Here is a 13826-nt window from a genome sequence, read left to right on the forward strand (position 1 = left end):
TAGCAAAATTATATTTATTTGCATAATATGATTATGTATCCAGAAATCCTGGAGAATCAACTAAAAAAATATTAGAAACAGTAAGAGTTAAATAATTCAATCAACTGTCAGAACTCAAAAATCTTTTGGGGACAGAGTTCCTGCTGTGGGACAACAGGATCAGCAGTGTTTCTGCAGCACCAAGATGCAGGTTCAATCCCCAGCCTGGCTTGGCACAGTGGGTTAAAACATCCAGCACTGCTGCAGCTGCAGTGGCGTAGGTTACAACCATGACTGGGACGGATCTGATCCCTGGCCCAGGAACTCCATATGCTGTGGGGTGGCCAAAAGTGAAGAAAAAAATAAAGAATATTTTGGAGAAAACTGAATATGAATAATCTCCTAGAAAAAAATATATAAATCTGGGTATCCATACTTTATTTCTTTCACCTAAACTGAGTCCACCTATCACACATTCAAGAGTAAAGCAAAACAAATTTTGAGGCCATAAAGAAAAAAATAAAGCTTTGTCTTCTAAGTGTTTATATTTCTTCCCATAATGAAAAATATAATATTGGAAGAAAAATCCCACCATAAATATTAGAAAACAGAAGAAAGAAAGGGAAAAAGGAAGGAAGAGGAGGAAAAAAAAAAAGGTAACTTCGCAGTGGTGTGCTTGAGCTTACTCACAGTAGTTCACAGGAGCCAACTGCTAAATTTTCAGGAATTTTGCAACCCAGCTGTTAACCACAGTAACTATTAAAAATTAAATTACATGAACTTACAGATCAGTAAAGAAAATTAAAAATAAGGTAATAAACACTTAAAACTGATCACTCCCTAATTACTTTACTACATTTTATTATTATCTATGCTGTTTAGGTTATTTACATCTATTGTATCAGTTTGGTGCAAATAGTATATAATGGTTGTGTGACTGCATATCTCAATTCTGTTCAGTGGTATTAAGTTGTTGGATTAAAACAGACCACGCTGGGAGTATTTACACCATAGAAAACAGCATATACTACAAATCAGGACTCCCTCTCCTAGACACACAGACAGTTGTTAATATTTACAAGGATAATACATATATGTAAATATTCATATCCTTTGACATAGCAATTCAATTTCCAGGAATGTATTCTAAGGAATTAAAAATTAGAATATGCACAAAGGCTTAGGGATGTTTGATGTATCATTACATACTATAGGCTAATCAGAAACAATTTAAATATCCCAAACTTGGGTAGTTGATTTAATTATTGTATGCTGTTTAAAAATATTTAATGACACAAGAAAATGCTCATAAAAGAATCCAAAAAGAAAATACAGTGTAAAAAGTGCAATGCAAAACTCCATATCATTATTATTTTGTAAAAAGAAATATATATATATACACACACATAGAAAAAAATCACTTGGAAATTAAAACCTTGTTTTATTAAAAAAAAAAAAAAAAAAACCAGTAAAGAGCCATTTCTGGTTGAAAATTTTCTTCTATTTCGAACTTGAACTCTGAAATTTCTTTCCACCAAAGCTCCAACCTCACTGCTACACATATGCACAAATTTTATCATTCCTTCTAATCACAGAAGTATCCCTCTTTCTAGTTAATGACAATCCATATAACATGGTCTGGAACCTGTTTCTTCCCACTTCTCAAAGAACCTCTGAATTATATGCCCAGACCTTATACCTTGAGTTTCTTTCACTATTTAAGAAGGTCATATTCAAGTCCACATTTCCTTCCTAAACACTTGCCAATCTCTTTTCCTTTTCTCTTAGAAAAGAAAAAAGAAAAAAAATCTATCTAAACTCCAAGTTTCTATTTATTCACCTCTAGTCAAAACCACTGCACTGAAACTAGTATTGCCAAGGTTACCAATGTCCTTATTGCTTAATCCAACTGGATTTTTTCATTCTTTCTTAGTTGATAACACAAAAGCGAGTTAATTCATGTCCACTTCCCTCATCTTCACTTTTTTTAAAGATACAAACTAGCTATTTCATTTATGAACACTTTCACTAAATAAAGTACAACATTAAATAAAGAGCAAATAATGGGATTTTGGACATTTAAAAGTTTTATCTTAATATTTTCCTGTATTTTTCAAAACTTTTGCACTTATTTTTTAGTAAAAATATACTTTTAATTTTAAGCACATGTATATCTGAAAATATAATGTTGTATGTCAATTATACCTCAATTTTTTTAAATGTTAGAAAATAAAATGAATATAAAGAAAAAAATCAATAGGCAATGAACATGATTATACTGTGTTCAGTATTACCTAATAAAACTAATACTTTTATAGAGTCCTTTTACCAGAGGTAGAAACAAAACAACAATACAAAATTGACAATGGAGGGGTTACCATTATGGCTCAGCGGAAATGAATCCAACTAGTATTCATGAGGATGCAGGTTTGATCCCTGGCTCCACTTAATGGGTTAAGGATCTGGCATTGCCGTGAGCAGTGGTGTAGGTAACAGATGTGGCTCAGATCCCAAGCTGCTGTGGCTGTGGTGTAGGCCAGCAGGTGCAGCTCCAATTTGACCCCTAGCCTGGGAACTTCCATATGCTGCAGGTGTGGCCTTAAAAAAGAAAAAAAAAAATCGACAATGCTTTAAAAACTCAAACTTTAGTTATCTAGTTCAACATTCTTTGTAATAAGAGATTTTGTGGAAATATAGTATATGTAATAAGTGTTGATGGGAAGTTGGGCCTTAATATAGGCATTGAAGGACAGCTTTACTAGCAAAAAGGAATGGTGAAGAATTATATACCAAACATAAAATATAGAACAAACTAGTGGTTACCAGTGGAGAGAGGGAAGGGGGGAGGGGCAAGATAGGGATATGAGATTAAGAAATGCAAACTACTACATATAAAATAAATAAGCAACAAGGATATATTGAACAGCACAGGGGACTATAGCTATTATTTTGTAACAACTTTAGATGGAGTATCCTCTATTACAAATATTGAATAACTATGTTGTACACCTGAAACTAATATAATATTGTAAGTCAAATATACTTCAATTTAAAAACTTTTTTAAGCTTGAGAAGAAAGAACAAAGCTAGAGTCATAACCATTCTACACTTCAGATAATACTACAAAGCTACCATTCCACACTTCAGATAATACTACAAAGCTTCCATTAAAACTGCGTGGTGGAATTCCCGTTGTGGCTTAGCAGAAATGAATGTGACTAGCATCCATGAGGATGCAGATTCGATTCCTGGCCTCACTAGTGGGTTAAGGATCTGGCGTTGCCATAAGCTGTGATGTATGCCACAGATGCAGCTCAGATCTGGCATTTCTGTGGCTGTGGCGTTGGCCAGCGGCTACAGCTCTGATTTGACCCCTATCCTGAGAACTCCATATGCCATGGGTGCAGCCCTAAAAAAGACCAAAAAATAAAAAAATAAATAAAAAGGGCATGACACTGTATAGCACAGAGAACTCTACTCAATATTCTATGATAATCTATATGGGAAAAGAATCTGAAAAAAGAATGGACATGTGTACATGTATAACTAAATCACCCTGTGGTACAGCAGCAATTATCACAACATTGTAAATCAACTATACTTCAATGAAACTGAAAAAAAAAAAAAAAAAAAAAAACCCAACATGGTATCAGCACAAAAACAGACATATATAACAATGAAACAAAATAGAGAGCCCAGAAATAAACCCACACAACCTCTGGTCAATTAACTTAAGACAAAAGAGTCAAGAATACACAATGGAGAAAAGATCGTCTCTTCAGCAAGTGGTGTTTGGAAAGTTCGACAGCTACACGTAAATCAATGAAACTAGAACACAACCTCACACCCTCACACTTTATATAAAAGTAAACTCAAAATGGTTAAAAGACCTATATATAAGACATGACACCATAAAACTCCTAGAATAGAACACAGGAAAAACAGTCTCAGACATAAACATACCAATGTTTTTCTTAGGTCAGTCTCATAAGGCCGTAGAAATAAAAGCAAAAATAAACAAATAGGACCTGATCACATTTTAAATTTTTTGCAAAGCAAAGGAAACCATCAACAAAACAAAAAGACAACATGCAGATTGGGAGAAAACATTCACAAACAAAGCCACAAGAGCTTATTTTCCAAAATACACAGTTTATACAATTCAGTATCAAAAACCCACACAACCCAATCAAATATGGGCAGAAGACCTAAACAGACATTTCTCCAAGGAAGACATGGCCAACAGACACATGAAAAGATGCTCAACATCACTAAATTTAAAGAGAAATGCAAATCAAAACTACAATGAGAGAGTTCCCACTGTGGCACAATGAGATCAGCAGCGTCTTGGAAGCACTGGGATACAGGTTTGATCCCCTGCCTGACACACAGGGTTAAGGATCCAGTGTTGCTGCAGCTGTGGCTTAGGTGTGACTGCTGCTCGGATCTGATCCCTGGCCAAGGAATTCCATATGTGATATGCTGCAGGGCGGCCAAAAATGAAAACAAACAAACAAAAACACAATGAGGTATCACCTCACACTGGCCAGAATGGCTATCATTTTAAAAATATACAAATAATAAATGCTGAAGAGGATGTGGAGAAAAGGGAACCTTCCTACACTGTTGGTGGGAATGTAATTTGTGCAGCCACCATGAAAAATAGTAATAAACTATAAATAGTAATAAACTAAAAATAGAAATACCATATGACTCAACAACCCCTTACTCCTGGACATATATTCAGAAAAGATGAAAACTCTTAATTCAGAAAGATATATGCCTGAGTTCCCATTATGACTCAGCAGTAATGAACCTGACTAGTCTCCATGAGGATGCACATTTGATCCCTGACCCTGCTCAGTGGGTTAAGGATGAGCCGAGGTGTAAGTCACAGATCTGCTGTGGCTGTGGCTGTGGCTGTGGTGTAGGCTGGCACCTACAGCTTCAACTGGACCCCTAGCCCAAGAACTTCCATATATTGCAGGTGCTGCCCTAAAAAAAAAAAGAAGATTCATGCAGTGCAATGTTTACAGCAGCACTATTTACAACAGCCAAGACATAGGAGTTCCTGTCATGGCTCAGAGGTAATGAATACAACTAGCATCTATGAGGACTCAGAGTCGATTCCTGGCCCCCTGTTCAGTGGGTTAAGGATCCACTGTTGCTGTGAACTGTGATGTTGGTCGCAGACATGGCTTGGATCCCATGTTGCTATGGGCTACGGTGCAGACCAGCCCCGTCAGCTCTGACTCAACCCCAGCCTGGGAACCTCCACATGCCATGGGTGCGGCCCTAAAAAAAAAAAAAAAAAAACAAACTACAATAGCCAAGACATGGAAAGAATCCAAGTGCCCATCAACAGATGATTGGCTTAAGATGTCATATATATATACATGCCCCTGGCCTTGCTCAGTAGGTTAAGGATCTAGCATTACCGTGATCTGTGGTGTAGGCTGCAGATGCTGCTCATATCCTGTATTGCTGTGGCTGTGGTGTAGGCCATATATATATATATATGTACACACACACACACACATATATACACTCAAGAATATTACTCAGCCACAAGAATGAAATATTGCCATTTGCAACAACATGGGTGGATCTAGAGATTATCATTCTAAGAGAGGTAAGACAAAGACAAATATTATATGATATCACTTATATGTGGACTTTTTAAAATAATACAAATGAATCTATACACAAAACAGAAACACAGACATAGAAAACAAACTTATGGTTACTAAAGGGGAAAGGAGAGGGGAAGGGATAAATTAGGAGTATGGGAGTAACAGATATAAACTACTATACATAAAATAGATAAGCATCAAGGATTTACTGTATAGCACAGAGAACTAATTCAGTATCTTATGATAACCATTAATGGAAAATAATCTCAGAGTTCCCATTGTGGTACAACAGAAACAAATCTGACTAGCATCCATGAGAATGAAGGTTTGATCCCTGGCCTTGCTCAGTAGGTTAAGGATCTAGCATTACCGTGATCTATGGTGTAGGCTGCAGATGCTGCTCATATCCTGCATTGCTGTGGCTGTGGTGTAGGCCAGCATCTATAGCTCCGATTCAACCCTAGCCTGGGAACTTCCATATGCTATTGGTGCAGCCCTAAAAGAAAAAAAAAAGAAAATAATCTGAAAAACTATATATATGTAACTGAACTACTTTGCTGTATACCTATAACTAACACAATTTTCCAAATCAGCTATACTTCAGTTTTTTAAAACCCTATATATATTTTATATATATACATACATATTTTTATGTGTGTATATATATATTTGTCTTTTTAGGGTTGCACTAGCAGCATATGGAGGTTCCCAGGCTAGGGGTCGAATCTGAGCTACAGCTGCCAGCCTACACCACAGCCACAGTAACGTGGGATCCCAGCCGCATCTGCGACCTACACCCCAGCTCACAGAAAAGCTGGATACTTAATCCACTGAGCAAGACGCCAGGGATCCAACCTGCGTTCCCATATATGCTAGTCAGATTTGCTTCTGCTGAGCCACGATGGAACTCTTGTTTAATATATTTTAATCTTGGTAATCTTCCACTACATTGTGAGACTTTGAGGTCAAAACCAGGATTTATTACTCTTTCTACATGCAGAATATGCTAGGTACTTAATGAAACTTGTTGAATAAATATATGAATACAACTAAAAAAAATCCAAAACACACACAAAAAAAAACCCTGCCTCTCTTCAATCTAAAGATTTACACCTCGGTTGAGATATAAGTCAACCAAAGTATTAGTCCTCCTAAATTTATTTTTAAAAATAATTAAATAAGATTAAAAATATGAGAAGTAACTATAAAAACTCGGTCAAGGAGAACATTTTTTAAGCTTAAAAATGGAAGAAAATGTTTCCAAAAATCCAAAGATCAACAATTTAATATTTTACATTTCTATAAATAAAAACAATATTAAAAAGCCAAACAAGGAGTTCCAGTCGTGGCTCAGTGGTTAATATATCCGACTAGGAACCATGAGGTTGTGGGTTCAATCCCTGGCCTTGCTCAGTGGGTTAAGGATCTGGTGTTGCCATGAGCTGTGGTGTAGGTTGCAGACGTGGCTCAGATCCCACCTTTCTGTGGCTCTGGCATAGGCTGGAGGCTACAGCTCCGATTAGACCCCTAGTCTGGGAACCTCCATGTGCCGCGGGAGCGGCCCAAGAAATGGCAAAACGACAAAAAAAAAAAAAAAAAAAAAAAAGCCAAACAATTATAATAAATATAATGAAAATATATCATGAATACTTAGAAGAATTTATAAATGGTTACAATAAACATAAGATCTCAGTGCAAAAACAGCAAATGTCAAAGACAAATCACAAAAGAGAAATACAACGGGTGAAGACACTGAAAAATTGTCACTTTAATTAGTCACAGAAATGCAGATTAAATAAGGTATAGGAGTTCCTATTGTGGTCAGTGAAAACGAACCCATCTAGTATCCATGAGGATGTGGGTTCAATCCCTGGCCTCACTTAGTGAGTTAAGGAGTGACAGTAGGTCACAGAAGCAACTTGGATCCTGCATTACTGTGACTGTGGCTGTGGCTGTGGCCAGCAGCTGTAGTTCCAAACAGACCCTTAGCCTGGGAACTTCCATATGCCACAGGTATAGCCCTAAAAAAAAAAAAAGAAAGAAAAAGAAAAAGGGACATTTTCTGCAATGCAATTGGCACGGGCTAAAAATAATGAATATACCCAACCCAATGAAAATATGGCAGTGTGTAATAGTGGTTCTGGGATAGAATTCCCACCTGCCACTGAAAGTATGGTAAACAGGTACCATATAATGACAGTGAAATATAAAATCATACAATACTGAACAAAAGCAAAGCTCACGATATATTTTAAAAGCCTTAAAGCATTCTCAGCCATTGACCCAACTGCAATTGCATTTTTGGAAATTTATCCTATGAAATAATGTCAAACAGGAGTTTCCGTCATGGCGCAGTGGTTAACGAATCCGACTAGGAACCATGAGGTTGCGGGTTCGGTCCCTGCCCTTGCTCAGTGGGTTAACGATCCGGCGTTGCCGTGAGCTGTGGTGTAGGTTGCAGACGCGGCTCGGATCCTGCGTTGCTGTGGCTCTGGCGTAGGCCGGTGGCTACAGCTCCGATTCAACCCCTAGCCTGGGAACCTCCATATGCCGCGGGAGTGGCCCAAGAAATAGCAACAACAACAACAACAACAACAAAAAAAAGACAAAAAAAAAAAAATAAGAAATGATGTCAAACAACAATAAATAAAAGTGGTATGAATAAAAACGTTCACTGAAGCATTATTTATAAAGGTTAAAAAAGAATCAGTGTGCCTATTTACACAACCATGCACTCCACCATTTAGCACTCAATTGGGGAACAAAGAAAGAATCAGATAATCTTGTGGGGAGGTAGAGGGTTAGAAAGATTTTCACAAAAGTAACTCTTCAGAGGATATTAGAAAATAAGCAGATTCTACCAAGTAAAAAGAGAGAAAATAATAATTGAGAACATCATATGCAAAAATCACAGTCATCAAAGTCTACACTTAGGGATCCATAACATATGGCATGTCTCTAATATGTTTAGAACATGCTGCCTCCCATCTCCCAGTGGTTTTCAGAAAGCAATGTCTGGCAGTGGTATAAATACATTACAGAGCTATAAACATAAATACAAATGAAAAATATTAGGCAAACTAGCTGTGATTATTCATTTATACATATGTGATATACCAGGAGAGTAGAAGGGTTTTTAAAAAAAGGATGAGAGTTTGTTAAGCTAAACTCATCTTGAGACCTTATGATATATTAGAAAGAATATGTAACAACTGACAGTGGTAAGCCACAGACAGTCTCTATAGCTTTCACTTTCATCATCTGAAAAGAAGGAAATGAGTGTTCAATTGCATCAAATTATTGTTATGGTCATATGAAATAAATGTGAATGTAAGGTAACATAATCTCCTACCTCCCCCAACTAGCTCAACCCCATTCCTTTAAATTATGTAGTTCATATTAATCCTTCTGCCCATTCACATTACTATTAGTCTAGTCATTACCGTCTGACACTTGAATTTCTGCAATAAATTACTGGTCTTTTAATAACCTCTTCTTTCTAAACATTTAACAGATTTCCTTCACATTTATTTTCCTAAAACAACTTTTTAATCATGTCACACCTCTGCTTGAAAATCTATTAACTAGCCCAAATTCCTCTAACTTATCTGTCATTATTTTCAAACAAATTTTAGTTAGTTACGTTCCCCTCCATCCTCGCCTTTGCTCAGGTTGCTCTTCTAAGCTAAAATATCTACTACTTTCTTCAAAGCCCAATTGAAGTTTCATTATCTCCTTGAATCCTTTTAATTCTAAAGCAATTTTAAAAAGCATTTTGGAGATACCAATACTTAAGCATATGAAGTATCCTAAACCATGCGACCTTACAGTATAAACTCATCTTACTGGAGAATGGGAGAGTGTGGTAGGGTCTAGTCAACAGGTTGTATTAAAATATAATTTAAAAATATCATCGACATCGACCACACTGGGGATGGATTATATTTGCCACTCATAAGTGCAACACAGCCAATTTCACCACCAACATTAAAGCAGATGTCATTTATGTAGCTGAGCTCCAAATACTCACAGCTGGCCTGTATTTAGAAGCTATGATAGGAGCTCCTGTTGTGGCTCAGTGGTAATGACCCCAACTAGCATCCAAGAGGACATGGTTCAATCTCTGGCCCCACTCAGTGGGTTAAGGATGAGGCTTGGCTGTGGCTGTGGTATAGGTGGGCAGCTGCAGTTCCAACTGACCCCTAGCCTGTGAACTTCCATATGCTGCAGATGTGGCCCTAAAAAAAGCAAAAAAAAGCTATGATATACAAAAAACATCTATATTAAGACATAAGAGCCACATTTAGTGTAAGATGCCACACTGTGAGAGCTACTCAGGAACAGAGGGCATCTGACACATGTATCCCAGTTGGAGCATAAGGTCACTGAGTAAATGATGGCTATTAAAATAATTTTTCCTTTCCTACCCTTAATTTTTTTCCTGACATAAAAAATTAAATTTATAACATAAAAATCACAAAAGAAAAGATTTCATGTACACCCTTTCTCTCTAAGTAAATTATGAACTCCTTAAGCACATTATGGGCCATACATTTTATTCCTAGGCACCTTGAATTGTTTCTAGTTATTTAAAAATAGATGCTGACCTGATACTTATTCTCAATTTAACGACCAATATATTTAACTAATCACTGCTGCCTAATACATAACTATTAGCACATCGCAATAGTACTAAACATGAGAAACTAATAAGTGATTGTTTCCATGGGTGGGTACAGGATTATTTTTCACTCACTCATGAAGTGCTGAGATTACAAATACAGAAATAGACATTAATTTTTACCCCGGCACATGTAGTTAATTTAGTTATGCCTCTGGACTTCAGCTGAAACATATCAAATGCTACCTACCAAGAATGAAATATTTGCGATAAATTGCAAGAAATGACCTGTTTCACAAAAGGTGTTTCACATTACAAAGAAAAAAGTCAAAACCAAGGGACTATGTTATAGAGCACTTCATTAAAAGAACAAAAAAACAAAACCAGGGAAATTCTGGTCACATTCTATTCGGCGCCTACTCTCCTCCCCCAGCTCAGCCTGCTCCTACCTTTCCATTTCACACTTAGCACAAAAGAATTTACCAATTCTTCTCGTTTATGAGTTCTGGCAAGTACATCTCATTCTGGAGAGGGAAAAGGAAAGAGTTTTTACCTAACTGGCCAAAGTTATTACATGTTCTCTTCCTGAACCAACCACCTGACTGTTTACAAAGCCCTTCCCTAACCCTTCAACTTCCTACTTCAAATGCCCAAGGTATGATTCTAGATAAGAGTTATTTTCTCAACAAACTGCTGAAATTATTAATAACAAGGCAGGAATTCAATGCCAAGACACTTTGACCACAGTGAAGAGGACTCCATTACATAACAATTCTCCACTCCTCTTAACCCCATTTAAAAGACTTCTTGGAGTTCCTGTTGTGGTGCAGCAGCTGAACGAATCCGACTAGGAACCATGAGGTTGCAGGTTCTATCCCTGGCCTCACTCATATCCAGCGTTGCTGTGGCTGTGGTGTAGACCCGCAGCTGTAGCTCTGACTAGACCCCTAGCCTGGGAACCTCCATATGCTGAGTACAGCCCTAAAAAAAAAATAAAAGCCTTCTTTAAAACTGTCTCCTCTTTTTGTTGTTGTTACTGTCTACCCCCAATTCCTTTGGCTTTGAAGTACCCTTCTTTTAAAATAGATTTGACCCACAATCTCTGTTACTGTTTCTTTGTAGACCCTATTTCTTTCAGTACACTACACTAACAACCCATAAAAGTAGAAATACATTATGTGACTTATGGGCTGCTCCCTGATTTTTTTCAGGTGCTCAAGATCAGCTTAGCCGCTTCTTACACCACCATAATGGTTTATGTTAACAATAACCCTCCTCCCAGGAAGTCCAAAAGTAATGTTTCAACAACCATGTCATGATGGAAACCAGAAAATAATAAGTATGGTTTCTTTCTAAACTCAGATACTAGATAGCCTTCTATGTCTACTCATTTCCACATTTCATTTACCTCAAAACTCATCATCATCAAAATAAGAAATGATTACATATGTTTTAACGTTTTCTTCTAAAAGGTCCCTTCAAGTAAATGTTTATCACAATAATGCAAAAAGGAAAACGAAATAAATTTAAATTTATCTTACTGCAGTAACAATGAAGTTAGGAAAAGTCTAGCCACTGAAAACATACTTTCTTGTACATCTGTCTTTGTTTTAATCTTTCCTTTTCAAACTCTTTATTCTTTGTAGGATTTCTATTATAAGGGAAATTCAGTACTGATGTAATTTAAAGGAAGAGGTTAAACATTTTGTTGGCTTTTTGTCCTTATGGATATTCCTATTATTGATAGTCCAGCCAGTCTGTCTTCTTCATTCATCCAAAGGAACTAAAACAAGTAAAAGTGTTTTTTGAGCCAGAGGCATCAAACCTCCTTGGAAAGCTAGTTCCTCACCACCACATCTAGAAAAGGAAAAAAGAGGTCACATCCTCTTTGCTTGATGTTCTTGGTAGGTATGATGATACATTAGGTTTCAAGAAACAACATTTATAAAAGCACTGGAAAAGAATGAGGCAGAAGAGAGTTTTTCTGGTTGATCTCACATTAAACAATATTTGAATAACTCTGACCAGAAAGGGCAGTTCTGTCAGTTTTAACCTGGCTTCCACAAACTGCAATCCTATCACTGAAATGGATGATTTGAAACTGATTAACCTACCTTCTCCAGAGAAAGCCAAGCAGCCAATTCTGAAAGCAATGGAGGAAAAGCAGCACCCCATAATGATTTCTTTTCCATCTGGCATAACCCCCAAAAGACTGCTCAACTCCAGATACAACAAGCCCTAGTTTGAATTAATTTGTTCTAGAGGAGGCTCATGCTGTCCTAGTAATAATAGTCAGATTATTTCTTCTGATCTCTGAACATTCAGTTTATTCATTCTTGGTCTAATTCAAAGCTACCCAAACCAAAGAGCCGTTTCTGTGATTCTAAGCAAAAGTCATCTCTCTCCTGAGCTTTCACAAACTTTACTCCATAGCTCTCCATGAGTATGCTTGAAGACAGCATTCAATACAAACCTGATGAATGAAGGTAGCTGCCCTCCTTTTCCCCTATTATTAGGGGACCAATAAAAATATATCAAATGCCTGTGATTCTCCTGTGGCGGTTGTTTTTGAGTCAATTCATTTTTCGAGTAATAGCTAAATTTTCTGGATTTTTTTGCTAATATTTTAAAAATTGAACCCATTACTTCACCTCTCTTTTTATCTAAGTATAATTATCTGTTACAACGAGAACCAGGAAAGGTAGACAAATAAAATTCCAAACCTTTATTTTGGTGAAAAATCTAAGGACTTCTCTCCATCTGATCTACCAAGAAGTCAGGGAGAAAGGAAAACAGGGCTTATTTTAAATTTACCTGCTTTTATTTCCTCAGCTTATTCTGGGCTAAGATGCTGACGATCAGGGAGATAACTGAAAGGACAACAGTCCAAAAAAAGAGAGAGCAAAAGGGCATAGAACAATTTACAAAATGACTAATGTAACCTGAAATAATGGCAAATTAATGGTATATATAAAGTTATTATCCTATGGGACTCAAAACTAAAATACAACACATCGTCCTTTAATAACCTTTGAATTTATTATTTAGAAAAAAGTACAGCCTACTATCAGCTAGATTAAATTTGGCCATATATTCTGTTATATTACCAACATATCCAGCCATTTGTGAAGCCAAGAAAGAGTAAAATGCACTCTTAGGATTGGTACTCAACCTTGAAGTGCTGAAAGCCACTTCATCATCTAGTGTGGGGACAAACACATGCATGCAGCACATGCGAATCTAACACTTTGTTGTGTGAAAGCTCAACAGAATCACCGTCACTGTAAATCACTCAGAGAAATTATTTTAACATACACAAATCAAGGCAGAGTTCTCTCTGATTCCTACCAGGATATGCAAAATCACATTCAACATTTTCTCCCCCTACTCTCAATTGAAAGTTTGGCATACAGTGGCTTTCTCCTCTCTTTTCATTCACTACTAAGCAGCACAACACACAGAAACTATTATAGCTGGACCAGCTTTCACATGTTACTTCAATACACAGCTATACTTAATATTCCAGAAGTGACCCAAAAAGCAGAAGAGACTCCATCTTTGATTCCTTCTAAAAAACTGATAGTTTAGGATCA

General features: G+C 36.7%; 2 protein-coding genes and 1 long non-coding RNA gene across 3 annotated transcripts in view; 2 read left to right on the forward strand and 1 right to left on the reverse strand.

Annotated features, from left to right (window-relative positions):
• LOC146395936 (uncharacterized) overlaps nt 1-5299 on the forward strand; it is a 1175949-nt gene extending 1170650 nt beyond the window's left edge. Inside the window, exon 3 of the long non-coding RNA XR_014830496.1 lies at nt 484-5299. This is a non-coding gene — a long non-coding RNA (uncharacterized LOC146395936). The remainder of the gene's footprint in view (nt 1-483) is intronic.
• Nucleotides 1-13826, forward strand: part of DAPL1 (death associated protein like 1) — a 933549-nt gene that overhangs the window by 754574 nt on the left and 165149 nt on the right. The window lies entirely within an intron of this gene.
• Nucleotides 1-13826, reverse strand: part of BAZ2B (bromodomain adjacent to zinc finger domain 2B) — a 394559-nt gene that overhangs the window by 295375 nt on the left and 85358 nt on the right.

The sequence above is a fragment of the Sus scrofa genome, chromosome 15 (genome assembly GCF_054392235.1).
Source record: "Sus scrofa isolate SSC_HxYL_T2T_F1_AM1 chromosome 15, Sscrofa_HxYL_maternal_Yorkshire_Landrace_v2.0, whole genome shotgun sequence".
NCBI lineage: Eukaryota > Metazoa > Chordata > Mammalia > Artiodactyla > Suidae > Sus > Sus scrofa.